The 17,891-nt window shown below is 48.4% G+C and overlaps 1 pseudogene across 1 annotated transcript; it reads left to right on the top strand.

Annotated features, from left to right (window-relative positions):
* Positions 1–2,217: 2,217 nt before the first annotated feature.
* On the top strand, positions 2,218–7,756 carry LOC108543776 (folate receptor gamma-like; annotated as a pseudogene). The gene is made up of 5 exons (XR_001889668.1): positions 2,218–2,302; positions 2,486–2,662; positions 6,505–6,690; positions 7,218–7,353; positions 7,459–7,756. The product of XR_001889668.1 is annotated as a folate receptor gamma-like (transcript).
* The last annotated feature ends 10,135 nt before the right edge of the window (positions 7,757–17,891 follow it).

Raw genomic sequence — 17,891 nt, 5'->3', positions numbered from 1 at the left:
TTTGCCTGGAAAAGCTGCAGACTCTCAATGCCAGCCTGTGAAAGCAACTGGGAGGGAGGCTGTACCCTGAAAAGCCACAGAGGCAGAGCTGCCCAAGACCATGGGAACCCACCTCTTACATTAGTGTGACCTGGATATGAGAGATGGAGTCAAAGGAGATCATTTTGGAGCTTTAAGATTTGACTGCCCTGCTGGATTTGGGACTTGCAGGGGCCTGTAGCCCCTCTGTTTTGGCTAATTTCTCCCATTTGGAGTGGTTGTATTTACCCAATGCCTGTACCCCCAGGTACTTGCTTCTGATTTTACAGGCTCATAGGCAGAAGGGTCTAGCCTTGTCTCGGCTGAGATTTTGGACTGTGGACTTCTGAGTTAATTCTGAAATGAGTTGAGACTTTGGGGGACTGTTGGGAAGGCATGATTGCTTTTGAAATGTGAAGATATGAGATTTGGGAGGGGACAGGGGTGGAATGATACGGTTTGGCTCTGTGTCCCCACCCAAATCTCATCTTGTAGCTCTCATAATTCACTCATGTTGTGGGAGGGACCCAGTGGGAGATGACTGAATCATGGGGGTGGGTCTTTCCCATGTTCTTGTGAGAGTGAATGGATTTCGCAAGATCTGGTGGTTTTTAAAACAGGAGTTTCTCTGCACGAGCTCTCTCTTTGCCTGCTGCCATCCACATAAGATGTGACTTGCTCCTCCTTGCCTTCTGCCATGATTGTGAGGTCTCCCCAGTCATGTGGAATTGTAAGTCCAATGAACCTCTTTCTTTTGTAAATTGCTCAGTCTCGGGTATGTCTTTTTCAGCAGCCTGAAATGGACATACGACAATACTCAAAAGAGCAAGTGTGGGTAGCTTCGGTTCATGAGGTTTTTGGTTTTTGTCAAAAGCATAAATGTATACTGAAACTACCCAGAAAAGCAAAGTATAGAACAGTATGCTACCATTTGTGCACAGAAATGGGATATATGTGGTGTAAATGCATAGAATTTGACCAGATGTATACCCAGAGACCAGAACACTCAGTGACCTTATGTTCATACTTTGGCAAACACATGTGTAGTATCCTTAACTTAAATGTACCATCGTTGTGTACATTCTAGTGTTACTGGAATTTACATAACTATTATTAAGTCAGATAAATCATTCTGTGTCTTTGTATTTTCACTTCTTATTTTGCATATTTATGTATACATACACACATACCTATACATATTTCAATAAGGTATAACTTTGCCTGGTCCAAAAATCGAAACAACAAAGAAAGGCTTTCAGTGAAAGTTCGCATCCCTGATGCTGTCTTCTTCCCCCAGATGATCACCTTATTGATTTCTTTTCATACCTTTTCAGCATTTTCTCCTGCAAACACAGATATTCTGACTCCTCCTTTTTTACACAGAATTTTTTCTTTTTTACATAGCATTCTTCTGCACCTTCCTTCTTCCACATGGAGGTTTTTCCATATTTGTACATCAGGAGCTTTCTCTTTCTTTGTTACCACATTAAATTCCATGGGGTAGATGTACCATAATTTAACTGGGTCCTTATTGAAAGACAATTGAGCTGTCTCCTAGACAAAGCTTTGTGCACCTTCCTTAACAGAGGGTCTAACCAAGCAGGCAGGATGGGGTTATAAATTAGGTGGGGAGGTGGGAGAGACTCCACCTTCCCAGGTGGGCTGAGAACAGAGGTAAGGCCCTGCAGCAGGACAGAGGGAAAGTGGGGATGAGAGATGGGAGGCAAGATAGCACCTCCGCATCTCCTGGGAGGCTGGGCTCTCTGCTGTCTTTGCCTCCACTGACCAACCACTATCTGTTCTTGCTCAGCCCCCTCCTCCATTTGCCACTGACCTGTTGGCCTCCCCAACTTCTGAGCCTGCTTCTGCCTGGGTAATTTCCCAAGACCCAGGAGGGGTGAGTGGTGAGGTGCGATTGCCCCCATCCCCTTGCCTCCCACAGCATCTGCTCTGGGACCATGAACAATAGCTGACAGCTCCATGGCCTTTGCTGTCCCCATCTCAGCTTCCCTGGGCATCTAAACCTCAGCTGCCCTGGGGTAAGAGGACGGGCTGAGGAAGCAGAAGCCTGAGGCTGTCTAGAGTCTCACTCCTGCATCAGCAGGCCACCACCTGTGGTTCCTCCTTGTGCAAATTTGAGAGGAATTGCATAAAACACTGGAGAAATCCAAGAGGGGAAGTCCGCAAGGGTGGTGGTTCCCTAAGTGATCACAGAGCAAGCTGGTGTCAGAGCCTGGACCTAGAGTGCTGTTGGTGGGAAGCAGGAGGAGGGTCCTGCCTCCAGGTCAGGGAAGGGCTCCCTCTCACCTCTACACGCAGCGCATGTCTTGGCTCAGCTGCCCTGTGGGGATGCAGGGTGGGGAGGGTAGAGATCTGGGCCTGGGAAGGGGACAGTACAGACTCTCGTGGCTGCTGCCCCTCCCTCAGGCCTTGTCCACCTCTGACTGTGGCTTTCTGGCAGGAATAGATGGACATGGCCTGGCAGATGATGCAGCTGCTGTTTCTGGCTTTGGTGACCACTGTGGGGAGTGCCCAGCCCAGGAATGCGCGGGCCAGGATGGACCTGCTCAACGTCTGCATGAACGCCAAGCAACACAAGGCACAGCCCAGTCCCGAGGACGAGCTGTATGGCCAGGAGGATAAAGTGGGGTCTGCGGCAGGGGAGATAGCTGCCTTTGACAGAGAAAAGTTAATGGGGTGGAGAGGTCAGCTGTGGAAGGTGATGAAGACAGGAAGATGGCTGCTGTGATCCTGGAGGGCCTCCCCTGGGAGGTCACCAAATCTACAGTAATGAAGGAACCACATACCTAACACTTACTGTGAGCCTATGAGCCATGTGCTTTCACTCAGGCCATGTCAGTGAATATGCCCAAAGGGCAGGGTGGGTGCACTGTGGTCTGTACTTATGCAAATGAGGAAATAGGCCTACAGAGGGTGCAGGTACAACTGGAAACTGAGGAGAGGGATTGGCCATACTTTTCCCAGCCTTAATTATGTGCCAGCCCACAGAGCTCAGTGGCACAGTAGAAGAGGAACTGGGCCATCATGGTCATGGTGCAGCCTATATGTACAAACAGGCCAGGTTTCCACCCCCATTAGGTACTGAAGAGACAGCAACCAATCCGATATGCTGGGGAGACTTCCCAGTCAAGAGGCCATTGGCCTTGGCCTGGGAAGATGAGTAAGAGTTTTCCAGAAGGAAAAAGCAGGGAAGGGCAGCCTGGCAGAGGACAGCATGCACACAGGTCAGAGGGTGATGGCACAAGCAATGGCGGGTCCAGTGTGGCCACAACCAGCAGTGCCACTGCCCACAAGGAAGGGGAGGGGAGGCCAGGACCCCCATGCCACAGGTAAGGCCACTGAGGCAGCTCCGGGAGTATGAGCTCCAGTTTGAATTTCAAGCTCAGGAGAGTGCCTGTATTTCATTCCTCTGGTCTCCTGGTCTGCTCTCTAGAAGGGTTCACATTCCCAGAGGGCTGGGGTATGTGCCCAGGGAGACACTGTGGTATGGACAGGCTCCGAGGGCTAAAGCAAAGAGAGGACAGCCTGGAAGCCGCATGACATCTGAGTCGTTCCCAACATTCCATTTGCTTATTTTTAAATCGGAGTAAAATTTAAAATAAATAAATAAATAAAAGAAGTTCTCCATTTGAGCCGTTTTTAACTGTATGGTTCAGTGGTATTAAGTATGCTCATGTGGTTGTGCAACCGTCACCACCATCCATCTTCTGACCTCTTTCATCCACCAAAACTGAAACGGAAACTCTGTGCCCACCACTTCATTTGCTTTTCAGAACCTTCTAGAGCATCTACTCTTTGCCAAGAAATGTTGCAGATGTAGACTTTGAGAGATACAGATGATTATCATGCTCAGGGCCATGAACTATATAAGAGTGATATTTGTTGAGCCACTTCTATAACCAGGGAGTACTTTTCATTATATTCAGTAACTCCTTTCAGAGGCAGAAACCCCTGACCCTGACTGGCAAAACCCATGTCTGCCAATCCCCAAGACCCATGATGTGCAAGGGTCTTGCGGGAAGACCAAGAGTTGGGACATCCAAGGAAAAGCAAGTGTGAAGTCAGGCCGGCGGGAAAGCATGTTCTGTGTCAGCCGGCACTGGGTGTCGGCCAGGGTGTGGGAGATGGGTAGATCTGGCTCGATTCCCATGGATTTCCCTGTTGTTTCTCCTGGGTGCTCAGACCTGTCATGACTCTCCCATCACTTGACCCTAGGTGCGAGGGCTCATCCCAGAAATTTTATGCAATTGACTCATGATTTCTCAGGTTTTCTGAGTCCTGGCCTAGAGTGATTTCCAAAGAGAAACCTCCACCATTTCTGCTTGTCTTGCCTGCCTCGTATTTACCTTTCTAGGATGGCCTTTCCCACATTTAGTCAAGTCCGGATGCAGGCTACAGCTCCTCTGTTCCCCCACGACTCTCAGGATCTATTTGGAGTCTCCTTGCCCGGATTTCCAGACCCTGGGAAAACCAGACCGGCTCCTTGACCTCCACCCTCCCGCACAACCTGGGCCAGGTTCCTCTCCTCCCTGTCCTGAGTTAAATCTTAACCCTACTGTATACCACAGGTGTAGCTTACTGAAACGTAAAAATGGGGGTAAGGATCCATACTGGGTTGTTAAAAGGATAAAGTGCAAAAGCCTTGGGGACTTTGCACCTACCGTGTTCTATGCCCGAGTGTTCTTTGTCTTCCCTGTACACACAGCCCACCCACCCACTAAAACCATACCCTCCGTGAGGGTAGAGATGTTACTTGCTTTGTTCACTGGGATGTTCCTAGGACCTAGCACAGTGCCTGATGTCTAATAAGCACTCAGTTAATATTGGCTGGATGCAAAATGGAAAATATAAATAAGCTGAATAACATGAAATAACTTTTTCAACCATTAAGAACTGTACAAACAATAATTACTCTCCCAGAGAGTGGCTCCCCTCCATTATGCTCCGTTAAAAGCCAATATTGGCCAGGCATGATGGCTTACATCTGTAATCTTAGCACTTTGGGAAGCTGAGATGAGAGGATTGCTTGAGCCCAGGAGTTTGAGACTAGCCTGGGAACCATAGTGAGACCCTATCTCTCTTTTTTTTTAAATTATTATACTTTAAGTTCTGGGGTACATGTGCACAATGTGCAGGTTTGTTACATATGTGTACATGTGCCATATTGGTGTGCTGCACCCATTAACTTGTCATTTACATTAGGTATATCTCCTAATGCTGTCCCTCCCCCAGCCCCGCACCCCACCACAGGCCTCAGTGTGTGATGTTTCCCGCCCTGTGTCCGAGTGTTCTCATTGCTCAATTCCCATCTATGAGTGAGAACATGCGGTGTTTGGTTTTCTGTCCTTGCGATAGTTTGCTCAGAATGATGTTTTCCAGCTTCATCCACGTCCCTACAAAGGACATGAACTCATCCTTTTTTATGGCTGCATATGATTCCATGGTGTATATGTGCCACATTTTCCTAGTCTATCAATGATGGACATTTGGGTTGGTTCCAAGTCTTTGCTATTGTGAATAGTGCCGCAAAACATACGTGTGCATGTGTCTTTATAGCAGCATAATTTATAATCCTTTGGGTATATACCCAGTAGTGGGATGGCTGGGTCATATGGTACATCTAGTTCTAGATCCTTGAGGAATCGCCATACTGTTTTCCACAATGGCTGAACTAGTTTACAATCCCACCAACAGTGTAAAAGTGTTCCTATTTCTCCACATCCTCTCCAGCACCTGTTGTTTCCTGACTTTTTAATGATTGCCATTCTAACTGGTGTGAGATGGTATCTCATTGTGGTTTTGATTTGCATTTATCTGATGGCCAGTGATGATGAGCATTTTTTCATGTGTCTGTTGGCTGCATAAATGTCTTCTTTTGAGAAGTGTCTGTTCATATCCTTTGCCCACTTTTTGAAGGGGTTGTTTGATCTTTTTCTTGTAAATTTGTTTAAGTTCTTTGTAGATTCTGGATATTAGCCTTTTGTCAGATGAGTAGATTGCACAAATTTTCTCCCATTCTCTAGGTTGCCTTTTCACTCTGATGGTAGTTTCTTTTGCTGTGCAGAAGCTCTTTAGTTTAGTTAGATCCTATTTGTCTCTACAAAAATATTTTAAAAACAGTCAGGTGTGGTGGCATGGGCCTGAATCCCAGCTACTCGGAAGGCTGCGGTGGGAGGTTTGCTTGAGCACAGGATGTTGAGGCTACAGTGAGCTATAATCGCACCACAGCACTCCAGCATGTGCAACAGAGAGAGACCTGTCTCAAATAAATAAATAAATAAATAAATAAATAAATGGGGGAAAAATGCACCAATATTGTAATTGCCTCTGTCCCCAGGTGGGGGCTCCTCAAGGGCCCTCCCCAGGAAGTATTTCTCTGGATGACCTACCTGGGGCAGAGGAGCCAGAATATGGAGGAGATGGCTGTGGTGGGGAGGGACTTAGTCCTGTGTCTTCCCCACCCAGTGCAGTCCCTAGAAGAATGCCTGCTGCATGGCCAACACCAGCCAGGAGCTGCACAAGTACACCTCCCGCCTCTACAACTTTAACTGGGACCACTGTGGTAAGATGGAGCCTGCCTGCAAGCGCCACTTTATCCAGGACACCTGTCTCTATGAGTGCTCACCCAACCTGGGGCCCTGGATCCGGCAGGTATGACTGCCATTCCCACAAACGTGAACTTCATAGCTGGGTGCAGTGGCTTATGCCTGTAATCCCAGCACTTTGGGAGGCCGAGACAGGTGGATTACCTGAGGTCAGGAGTTTGAGACCAGCCTAGCCAACATGACAAAACCCTGTCTCTACTAGAATACAAAAATTAGCCGGGTGTGGCGGTGGGTGCCTGTAATCCCAGCTACTCGGGAGGCTGACGCAGGAGAATTGCTTGAACCTGGGAGGTGGAGGTTGTAGTGAACTGAGATCGTGCCACTGCACTCCAGCCTGGGCAGCAGAGCGAGACTCTGTCTCAGAAATAAAACAAACAAACAAACAAACAAAAACAAAACATTAACCTCAGCAGAGGGCAGAGCCTGCCAGCCACTTGCAGGGAGGGCTTGGTCCAGGAATTCAGGTCTGAGGGTAGTGGACGCCCTGCCCCCTTCCACAGCTCTGGTCCCCTTCGAGGATAAAGCTGCTGAGATACGTGGCTGACAGGAGCGTTCCGTCTCCTCCCCACTCAGGTCAACCAGAGCTGGCGCAAAGAGCGCATCCTGAATGTGCCCCTGTGCAAAGAGGACTGTGAGCACTGGTGGGAGGACTGTCGCACCTCCTACACCTGCAAAAGCAACTGGCACAAAGGCTGGAATTGGACCTCAGGTGAGGGCCGGGAGGAGATGAGATGAGGAGTGGGAGTGGGGCTTTAGGGTTGGGAGGGGTGCAGTCTGGCCCAGAAGCTCAGGGTCTTATGTTCTCCTCCCTCAGGGATTAATGAGTGTCCGGCCGGGGCCCTCTGCCGCACCTTTGAGTCCTACTTCCCCACTCCAGCCGCCCTTTGTGAAGGCCTCTGGGGCCACTCCTTCAAGGTCAGTAACTACAGTGGAGGGAGCGGCCGCTGCATCCAGATGTGGTTTGACTCAGCCCAGGGCAACGCCAATGAGGAGGTGGCCAAGTTCTATGCTGTGACCATGAATGCTGGGGCCTCGTCCCATGGGGGATTATTGGTTCCTGATCCGAGAAGGGTCCTCTGGGGTACTTCCGACAATCTATTCTACTAGACAAATCCACATGGGTCTTGTGTCTTGTAATCTGGGGACGAGTGGGTTGGAGGGACACATTGCTTCATCTTTCCTCCTGATAGGCCCCGAATCAGGCTGGAACTGGCTTGATGTTCACTGGGAAGTAGGGTGTGGAGGTTGAGCCAGAATCTAAGTATCCATCCCTTAGTCTGGTTCTCCTGAGACCCTCCCCCTCACACCAAGCTCATTACCCCCACACTACACATGGACAAGGGCACAGGTGGAGGGGAGATGGGCAGAAACAGGAGATGAGGTATTGGCTTCAGGTGGGGAAGATAGTTTATTTCCGCTTCCCTGACTAGATGTGGGGTAGGAGGAGATACTGGTTGGAGAGGAGGGTCTCATTGATAAACACCTGCCTTGTTTTTATTTGTTTGAGACTGGAGTCTTGCTATGTTGCCCAGGTTGCTCTTGAACTTCTGGGTCCAAGTGATCTTCATTCCTTGGCCTCCCAATGTGCTGGGATTATTGGGATAGGTCACTATGCCTGACCTACTTTTTTTTTTTTTTTTTTTTTTTGAGACTGAGTCTTGCTCTGTCACTCAGGCTAGAGTGCAGTGGCACGATCTTGGCTCACTGCAGCCTCTGCCTCCCATGTTCCAGCGATTCTCCTGCCTCAGCCTCCTGTGTAGCTGGAACTACAGGCGCAGGCCACCAGGCTGGCTAATTTTGTATTTTTAGTAGAGACGGGGTTTCACCATGTTGGCCAGGCAGGTCTCGAACTCCTGACCTCAGGTGTTCCTCCTGCCTTGGCTTCCAAAAGTGCTGGGATTACAGGCATGAGCCACTGAGCCTGGACCTACTTTTTAATAAATGACAAGTAATGCTGCAATTAACAATCTTGTACCGACTGTTACAAGATTGTAACACCGGGCACTGTGAGCTCAGTGGCTCACGACTGTAATCCCAGCACTTCGGGAGGTCAAAGCAGATGAATCATCTGAGGTCAGGAATTCAAGACCAGCCTGGCCAACATGGTGAAACCCCATCTCTACTAAAAATACAAAAATTAGCCAGGTGTGATGGCACATGCCTGTAATCCCAGCTACTCAGGAGGCTGAGGCAGAAGAATCACTTGAACACGGGAGGCAGAGGTTGCAGTCAGCTGGGATCATACCACTGCACTCTGGCCTGGGCTACAAGAGTGAAACTCCATCTCAAAACAAACAAACAAAAATCTTGGACCTAGTGGAATGCTATACTTGAATTCCAGAAAGGGCTATTGGGTCAAGAATATGTATAATTTTGATAGTTACAACTTTATGGAGATTTTATCAATGTGACTCTGCCACCAGCAAAGCATGAGAGTGCCTGTTTCTCCGCTGGGTGTGATGGCTCACACCTGTGATCCAGCACTTTGAGATGCTGTGGCAGGAGAATCTCTTGACCCCAGGAGTTCAAGATCAGCCTGGGCAACATCGTGAAACCCCATCTCTACAAAAAACTAAAACAATCAGCTGGGCATGGTGGTGTGTGCCTGTAGTCCCAACTACCGGGGAAGCTGAGGTGAGAGAATCACTTGAGCCCTGAGAGGTTGAGGCCACAACGAGCCACAATTGTGCCACTGCACTCCAGCTTGGGTGACAGAGTGAGACCTTGTCTCAGAAAACAAAAAACAAAACAAAACAAAAAACAGAGAGAGAGAGAGAGTGCCTGTTTCTCCACAACCTTGTCAACACACTATGCCATCAAACTTTGGTTTTCTGCTTATCTTACAGGTGGGGAAAAGAGCATCTCAGTGCAGTTTTCATCTGCCATTGTTCTGTGATCTTTCCATGTTGACCTATTGAGATCTTAAATTACTGGGTAATAATCCATTCTGTGTGTACATCACACTGACTTCAGTCTCCTACTGATGGGCATTGGAAGGAATGGGGTTCTTTTATGATCTTGACATTGCTGAAAGCCACAGGCCAGTCACTTGGTAGAATACTCCTCCATTTGGGTTTGTCTGTTTCCTCATGATTCATTGAGGTTATGCATTTTGGGCACGAATACCTTACACAGTTATTCCGTGCATCGTAACAGGAGGCATGTGGTGTGGGGTTTGCCCATTCCTGCTGAGGTTAACTTTGATCTTTTGGTTGAGATTGTGTCTGCCAGGTTTCTCCACTACACTTTCCCCTTTTGAAGTAATAAATAGTTGTAGGAAGAGACTAGGGACTGTAGATACTCTATTCATCACCACACTTCCACCTACATGTTCCACTGTCTGATGGACCTATTTTTAAAAAGTAAAAACAAAACCGAACCATGTCTTACTACATGACAGCTCTTTCACCAACCCTTCAATGCTTTCCAGTGGTATCAACTGTAAAAACTAAACTTCTTCAAATTAGCACAGGCTATGCCCCTCCTCTGAGCCCTCAAGCCAAATCTTCCCCACGCCACCCCATAAATGAGCTCCAGTCACACTTCTCATGTTGTGGGTCTTTGCTCCAGCAACTCCTCTGCGTTCCTGAAATGTTTTTCATTAATCCTCTGCAGGCTGACCTGTTGTGGCCACTTAGATGGTAACCTACAATTCCCCCCTAAAATGAGTTCTGAGCACTCAAACTCAAGAAGCCACCCAGCTGATTTCTCATCACACTATTCCGTGCCCTTGTGTGGACTTTTGTCTACCGTGTTTGTTGTCCGCCTTTCTCCTAACAAAACATACTCTCCCCAAAGCAGGGCTGTGTCTGTGTCATTTTAAGCTACATCCCCAGGGTCTGGGTCAGTACCTGGCACCAAGAATGTGCTCGGTAAGTTAAGGAATCGCTGTATCCATTCTGTCAGTCAAAACAAAGGTGTTTCCTTTTCTGAGGGCGGCCATCCTGTCACGCCATTGCTGGTCTCAGCTGACAGGAAGGGATTGAGATTCCTGCAAGGTCTGGTGGGGACAGACAGTTTCTGAGTACCAGCCGAACTCTTAGCAACAAGGGAGGATGGGAGGCTTATCACAGAGGAAGCCCACAGAAGTGTGGTGTTGTTTCTCTGGAAGCCCAAAGAGGTCAGAAGGCTTCCAACAGGAAGTAATGTGTTGCCAAGCCACCAAAACAGCACGGGGAAGTGGCATTCCATGGACAGCGTCTCAGCAAGTGCACTGGCTTTAGAGGTAATAGAATAGAAGTGCAAGCAGAATTCCAGGGTGGCTGAGATAGAAGTTATGAGGGGAGTGGGCAGCAGTTAAGGCCAAAGAAGAAACACTGGATCTGCATTCCTTAGGACGGTGCCCTGTGGGCCCCTCGCAGAGCTTCTCTCCTGCAACTGCTAGGTACAAGAAGTCAGGCTTAGAATCAGACTGAGATCAGTAGTTTCTGCAGCTGGGAAGATGAGTGATGTGAGCTTGCATGTGTGATAGACTGGCACTCAGGGAAGAGCTCAGTGTTCTCTCCTCCCCACTCCGAGGCTCTGAGACTCCACAAGTGGTGAGGACTTACCAGAGGAATTGAAATTGACTTCCAACCCAACCTTCCACTTGCTGATATTATTCTGAAGCCCTCATGGCCGGGGGGCCTGGCTCAGGGAGCAGGTCTCACTCCTGCAGTGGAGGGGGCATAAAGTTCAGTTCATGATCAGCCCCCAGGCCAAGGGCAGCAGATGAGAGGGCAGGAGCTCCATCTAGAGGAGCTCCCATGTTCAGGTGTTCCTAGACACCTGCCTGCCCTTCTCCAATCAGCACTGGGGTATAAAGAAGGAAAGAGGCCTGAGGGTTCCAGAGGCCTCTACCTGCTAAGGTCTTCAGAGGACCCAACCCTCTGGGAAATACAAATAAAATCCTCAGCCCTCCAAACAACTGAATGGACACCTCTCAGCCAAAGAGACCTCAGAAAAACTTTAAAATCTAAGTTTCCTGGCCGTGATGATAGGTCACTCATACCTCAGTACACCTGTTTCCTCATGAACCATTACCAGGCTTCTTTCCCAAGAGCTAAACAGAAAACAGCCCTGGGAAACCAAGAAAAGGAGACTCCTTCACTGATTTCAATTTCAACCAACTGCCAGACTCCTCTTTCCTGATTTTGAATGACAGCTGATCAGCTTACAAAACATTCCTTGCTGATCAATGACTCTCTACCATGGATGAATTCTGGCTGGTTTACAGAGGCAGCACAGAAAGTGCTTTGGGTCCTGTGTTTCTCTTTTGACATATAGAGGCGAATTTGACTGCATTTTTTGGGGGTGGGGATGGAGTCTCACTCTGTTTCCCAGGCTGGAGTACAGTGACATGATCTCCACTCTCTGCAACCTCCACCTCTTGGGTTCAAGCTATTCTCCTGCCTCAGCCTCCCAAGTAGCTGGGACTACAAGTGCCTCTGCCTGGCTAATTTTTGTATTTTTAGTAGAGACGGGGTTTCACCATGTTGGCCAGGCTGATCTCAAACTCCTGACCTCAGATGATCCACCCGCCTCAGCCTCCTGAAGTGCTGGGATTACAAGCATGAGCCACCGCGCCCGGTATCAACTGCATTTTAATGTCTCCACCCCAAAGGGAATATGGGACATATGTAACATGTATGTTTGCTTAGTACATATGCGTGCAACTCTCATGAATATTCATAGCTTCTCCTAAAACCTATTAAATATGTTTGTTTAGCCAACTCTTTTAGCATAAAACCCTTGTTCTACCCTCACCCACTCCCCAGCCTGCACATCATAAGAAATAAAGCTCTCCTAGGATCACACCTGTAATCCCCGCACTTTGGGAGGCCAAGGCGGGTGGATCGCTTAAGTCCAGAATTTGAGACCAGCCTGGCCAACATGGTGAAACTCTGTCTCTACTAAATATACAAAAATTAGCAACGCATAGTGGCGGGCACCTGTAATTCCTGCTACTCAGGAGTCTGAGGCATGAGAATCACTTGAACCCAGGAGGCAGAGGTTGCAGTGAGATCATGCCACTGCACTCCAGCCTGGGCGATAGAGTGAAACTGTGTCTGAAAAAAAAAAAAAAAAAAAAAGAAAAGAAAGGAAGAAAGCTCTCCTTTCCAAATGTAAAGCTCTTGTGATTTTAAGCCAATATAATTGAAGACAAAGGTACGATCCATGGAGCAGCCCGGGCTCCCCCAAGCGTGCGTGAATGCACTGGTGCCTGGTGGAGCCACTGACAGCACAGTTGTCTCCCTGACAGCTTTGGGGGAAGGTGGGTAAGCTTTCCCTGATCTAAGATCTCCTGGTTTTAGGTTGAGATTTCAGAGACTTCATTTTTTTCTCTGATCCCCTCCATCAGGACCCTGCAAGGGCCATCTTTGTTGTCCCAGGTTTCTAGTGGGGGAGGTTGGGGGCAGTCCAGCCTGACTCAACTGGCCCATCAGGTTTGGTGAGGATGCTTGCCCCCTAGTGGCACTCGCAGGGACATCTTTAAGTAAATGATGTTATGGGGAACCTAGGTTCTAAGGGGACAGACAGTCCAGCTGCCATCAGGAACTAACATGTTTCTGAATTATGAGAAAAAGTCTTGTGAATATTTGGGATCCTAGAAAAGCTAACCTGGAACAATGTAAAGCTTTATATGCCAAAATGGGGATCTTTTGACAGAACGTTTGCCATGCCTAAATTAGTTTATTAGCATGCACAATGAGAACAGAGAGAGTTCTAGACCTCTGAGAAGCAATGGAGGCCCTTTTGTGTGTGTGTGTGTCAGGGTCTCACTCTGTCACGGGGACTGGAGTGGAGTGCACAATCACGGCTCACTCCAGCCTTGACCTCCTGGGCTCAAGCCATCCTCCCACCTTTGCCTCCCAAGTAGCTGGGACTACAGGCATGCACCGCCACACTCCGTTAATTTATTTTCAATTTTTAATTTTTTTGTAGAAACAGGGTTTTACCATGTTGCCCAGGCTGGTCTCAAATTCCTGGACTCAAGGAATCCTCTCATGGGAATCCATTTTTAAGTGGTATTATGAGAGCTCTAAACACAGTCAGGAATCTCAGGTAACCTCCTTAAATGAGACTAATTCAAAACCTGACCAGCATATTCAAACCTATCTGCCACTATTGGACAGGTAGCTGGAGACACTGCACAAAGCCTTACAGCCCAACAAAGTCTCTCAATTCCCTGGTTCAAGTAGTAATAGATAATTTAATTGCTTTAGATTTTCTCTTAGCCAAACAAGGAAGAGTCTGTGTGGTGGTCTCTAAGATCTGTGGCACTTACATCAACATTTCAGATGAAGTAGAGACTATATAGGGCTGGGCCCAGTGGCTCATGCCTGTAGTCCCAGCACTTTTGGAGGCTGGGGCCGGAGGATCGCTTGAGCTCAGGAGTTTGAGACCAGCCTGAGCAACATGGGGAAACTCCATCTCTATAAAAAGTACAAAAATGGCCGGGCACGGTGGCTCAAGCCTGTAATCTCAGCACTTTGGGAGGCCGAGACGGGCAGATGACAAGGTCAGGAGATCAAGACCATCCTTGCTAACACGGTGAAACGCCGTCTCTACTGAAAATACAAAATCTAGCCGGGCAAGGTGGCGGGCGCCTGTAGTCCCAGCTACTTGGGAGGCTGAGGCTGGAGAATGGCATAAACCCGGGAGGCGGAGCTTGCAGTGAGCTGAGATCCGGCCACTGCACTCCAGCCTGGACGACAGAGCGAGATTCCGTCTCAAAAAAAAAAAAAAAAAAAAAAAAAAAAAAGTACAAAAAAATTAACAGGACATAGTAGCACATGCCTGTAGTCTCAGCTACTTGGGAGGCTGAGGAAGGATTGCTCGAGCCTGGGAGGCAGAGGTTGCAGTGATCAGTGATCATGCCATTTCACTTCAGACTGGGAGACAGAGCAAGACTCTGTCTCAAAAAAGTAAAAGAAAAAAGAAAGCTAGGCCTGGTGGCACACCCTGTAATCCCAGCTGTTCAGGAGGCTGAGGCACGATAATTGCTTGAGCCTAGGAGGGGGAGGTTGCAGAGAGTTGAGATCACGCCACTGTATTCCATGCTGGGTGCCAGAGTAAGACTGTCTCGAAAAAAAGAAAAGAAATTCATACAGAAAGAATTTTCAGCTGGGCATGGTGGCTCAAGCCTGTAACCCCAGCACTTTGGGGGGCCAAGGGGGGCAGACCACCAGTCAGGAGTTCAAGACAAGCCTGGCCAACATGGTGAAACTTTGTCTCTACTAAAAATACAAAAATTAGCCAGGTGTGGTGGCACATGCCTGTAATCCCAGCTACTCAGGAGGCTGAGGCAGGAGAATCGCTTGAACCCGGAGGTAGAGGTTGCAGTGAGCTGAGATTGTGCTACTGCACTCCAGCCTGGGTGATAGAGCGAGACTCCATCTCAAAAAGAAAAAAGAAATAAAGAAAGAAAAAATTTCCACACGAGCTAAATGGTTACAAGAGGTATGAACTACTGATCCTATCAACTACCTATTTAGTTGGCTTTCTACCAAACTGGGAAGTTCCTTTCAAGATGCCATTCAAGTCCTTGTTATAGTCATAGTCTCCATCAACCTTTTCTTCTTTACATTTAAATTACCTATAATATGTATAACCAACTGCTGTAAGTCTGCTGCTAAAACCAGAATTATGCTGGCTCAATGCATAGAACTTATAGACAAGTTAAATTAGTAGCCCCACCTTCTGGCCCTTATGTTGCTTGATAGACCTTAGGGGTTGATGAGTGCCTGCCCACCTCTATTCCTGTCTGGTCAAGATGTTCAATTGGCTATAAGTCTCTTGGCCACAAGGGTTCCACCAAGGGACTGGGTGGACCTGGAGCAGGTAGCCCCACCATCCTGGCAATGACATGGTACAAACTTGGCTATTGATGCTGCATGTGGCAGATCTCAGCTAAAAGGAGGAAATATTGAATAAAAAGAAATTCCGCCAGGTGTGGTGGCTCACATCTGTAGTCCCAACACTTTGGGAGGCCAAGACAGGTGGATCACCTGAGGTCAGGAGTTCAAGACCAGGTTTGTCAACATGGTGAAACACTGTCTCTTCTAAACTTACAGAAATTAGCCAGGCATGGTGTGGGCACCTGTAATCCCAGCTACTCAGGAGGCTGAGCCAGGAGAATTGCTTGAACCCGGGAGGCGGAGGTTGAAGTGAGCCGAGATTGCGCCACTGCACTCCAGCCTGGGTGAGACAGCGAGATTCCATCTCAAAAAAAAAAAAAAGAAAGAAAAAAAGAAAGAAAAGAAAAGAAAATCCAAAGTCCCCTCAACTGACTGAACAAACCCCTCTTGGCCAAGGATACCCCGCAAAAACTTCAAAATGTAAGTTTCTTGGTTATGATAAGACAGGAGGCTGGTCACACCCCAGTACACACTCTTCCTTACTGTTACCAACCTTTTTTCTTAAAAGTTAAGCAGAAACCAGTCCTGGAAAACAGATGGAAGAATCCTGCTGATTTCAACTTCAACCACCTGATGCTGTGGGCAGTGGGCAGACGTCCCTCTTTTTTTCGTGGTTTTTTTTTTTTTTTTTTTTTTTTTTGAGACATGGTCTCTTGTTTTGAGACAGGCTCTGTCACCCAGGCTAGAGTGCAATCGCATGATCTCGGCTCACTACAGCCTCTGCCTCCTGGGTTCAAGTGATCTTCCTGCCTCAGTCTCCCGAGTTGCTGGGACTACAGGCACACATACCACCATGCCCAGCTAACTTCTGTATTTTTTTGTAGAGATGGAGTTTTGCTGTGTTGCCCAGGCTGGTCTCAAACTCCTGGGCTCAAAGGATCCACCTGCCTTGGCCTCCCAAAGTGCTGGGATTACAGGCATGAGCCGCTAGGCTTGGCCTCTTTTTGTGATTTTGATATGACAGCAGACCAGCTCACAAAGCATTCCTTCCTGATCAATTCCTATTAAGCATGGGCTGGCTCTGGCCAATTTACAGAGGCTGCACACAAAGTGCCTTTGTGTCCTATGTTTCGCCTTTTGATGTGTACAGCCTAAGTTTGCATTTTAATGTTAAGTCTTGGCTGGGCATGATGGCTCACACCTATAATCCTAGCACTTTGGGAGGCCAAGGTGGGAGGATTGCTCGAGCCTAGGAGTTCAAGACCAGCCTGGGCAATGTAGTGAGACCCTGTCTCTCTTTTTCTTTTCTTTTTTTCTGGGTGGGGGGAACGGAGTCTTGCTCTGTTGCCCAAGCTGGAGTGCAGTGGTGTGATTTTGGCTCACTGCAACTTCTGCCTCCCGGGTTCAAGCAATTCTCCTGCCTCAGCTCCCAGTAGTAGCTGGGATTACAGGTGTGCACCACCATACCCAGCTAATTTTTGTATTTTTAGTAGAGATGGGGTTTCACCATGTTGGCCAGGCTGGTTTCGAACTCCTGACCTCAGGTGATCCGCCCATCTCAGCCTTCCAAAGTGCTGGGATTACAGGCATAAGCCACTGCACCTGGCCTTCTGTCTCTATTTTTAAATAAAAATATAAATAGATCGGGGCCGGGCGCGGTGGCTCAAGCCTGTAATCCCAGCACTTTGGGAGGCCGAGACGGGCGGATCACGAGGTCAGGAGATCGAGACCATCCTGGGTGCCGTGGCTCACGCTTGTCATCCCAGCACTTCGGGAGGCTGAGGCAGGCAGATTACTTGAGGTCAGGAGTTTGAGACCAGTCTAGCCAACATGGTGAAACCCTGTCTCTACTAAAAATACAAAAATTAGCCGGTCGTGGTGTCAGGCGCCTGTAATTCCAGCTACTCGGGAGGCTGAGCCAGGAGAATCTCTTGAACCTGGGAGGCAGAGGTTGCAGTGAGCTGAGATCGTGCCATTGCACTCCAGCTTGGGCAACAGAGCAAGTCTCCGTCTCAAAAGTAAATAAATAAATGAAAATAAAAATGAAAAAATAGGCCGGGCGTGGTGGCTCAAGCCTGTAATCCCAGCACTTTGGGAGGCCGAGACGGGCGGATCACGAGGTCAGGAGATCGAGACCATCCTGGCTAATATGGTGAAACCCCGTCTCTACTAAAAATACAAAAATTAGCCGGTCGTGGTGTCAGGCGCCTGTAATTCCAGCTACTCGGGAGGCTGAGCCAGGAGAATGGCGTGAGCGCGGGAGGAGGAGCTTGCAGTGAGCTGATAGCCGGCCACTGTACTCCAGCCTGGGTGACAGAGCAAGACTCCGTCTCAAAAAAAAAAAAAAAAAAAGGCCGGGTGCGGGGGGCAAACCCTGTAATCCCAGCACTTTGGGGGGCCGAGGAGG

The sequence above is a fragment of the Rhinopithecus bieti genome, unplaced genomic scaffold (assembly GCF_001698545.2).
Source record: "Rhinopithecus bieti isolate Rb0 unplaced genomic scaffold, ASM169854v2 scaffold_21412, whole genome shotgun sequence".
In the NCBI taxonomy this organism is placed as follows: Eukaryota; Metazoa; Chordata; class Mammalia; order Primates; family Cercopithecidae; genus Rhinopithecus; species Rhinopithecus bieti.
The sequence above is the reverse complement of the archived record's forward strand: the minus strand, read 5'-3'. Positions and strand labels throughout refer to the sequence as shown.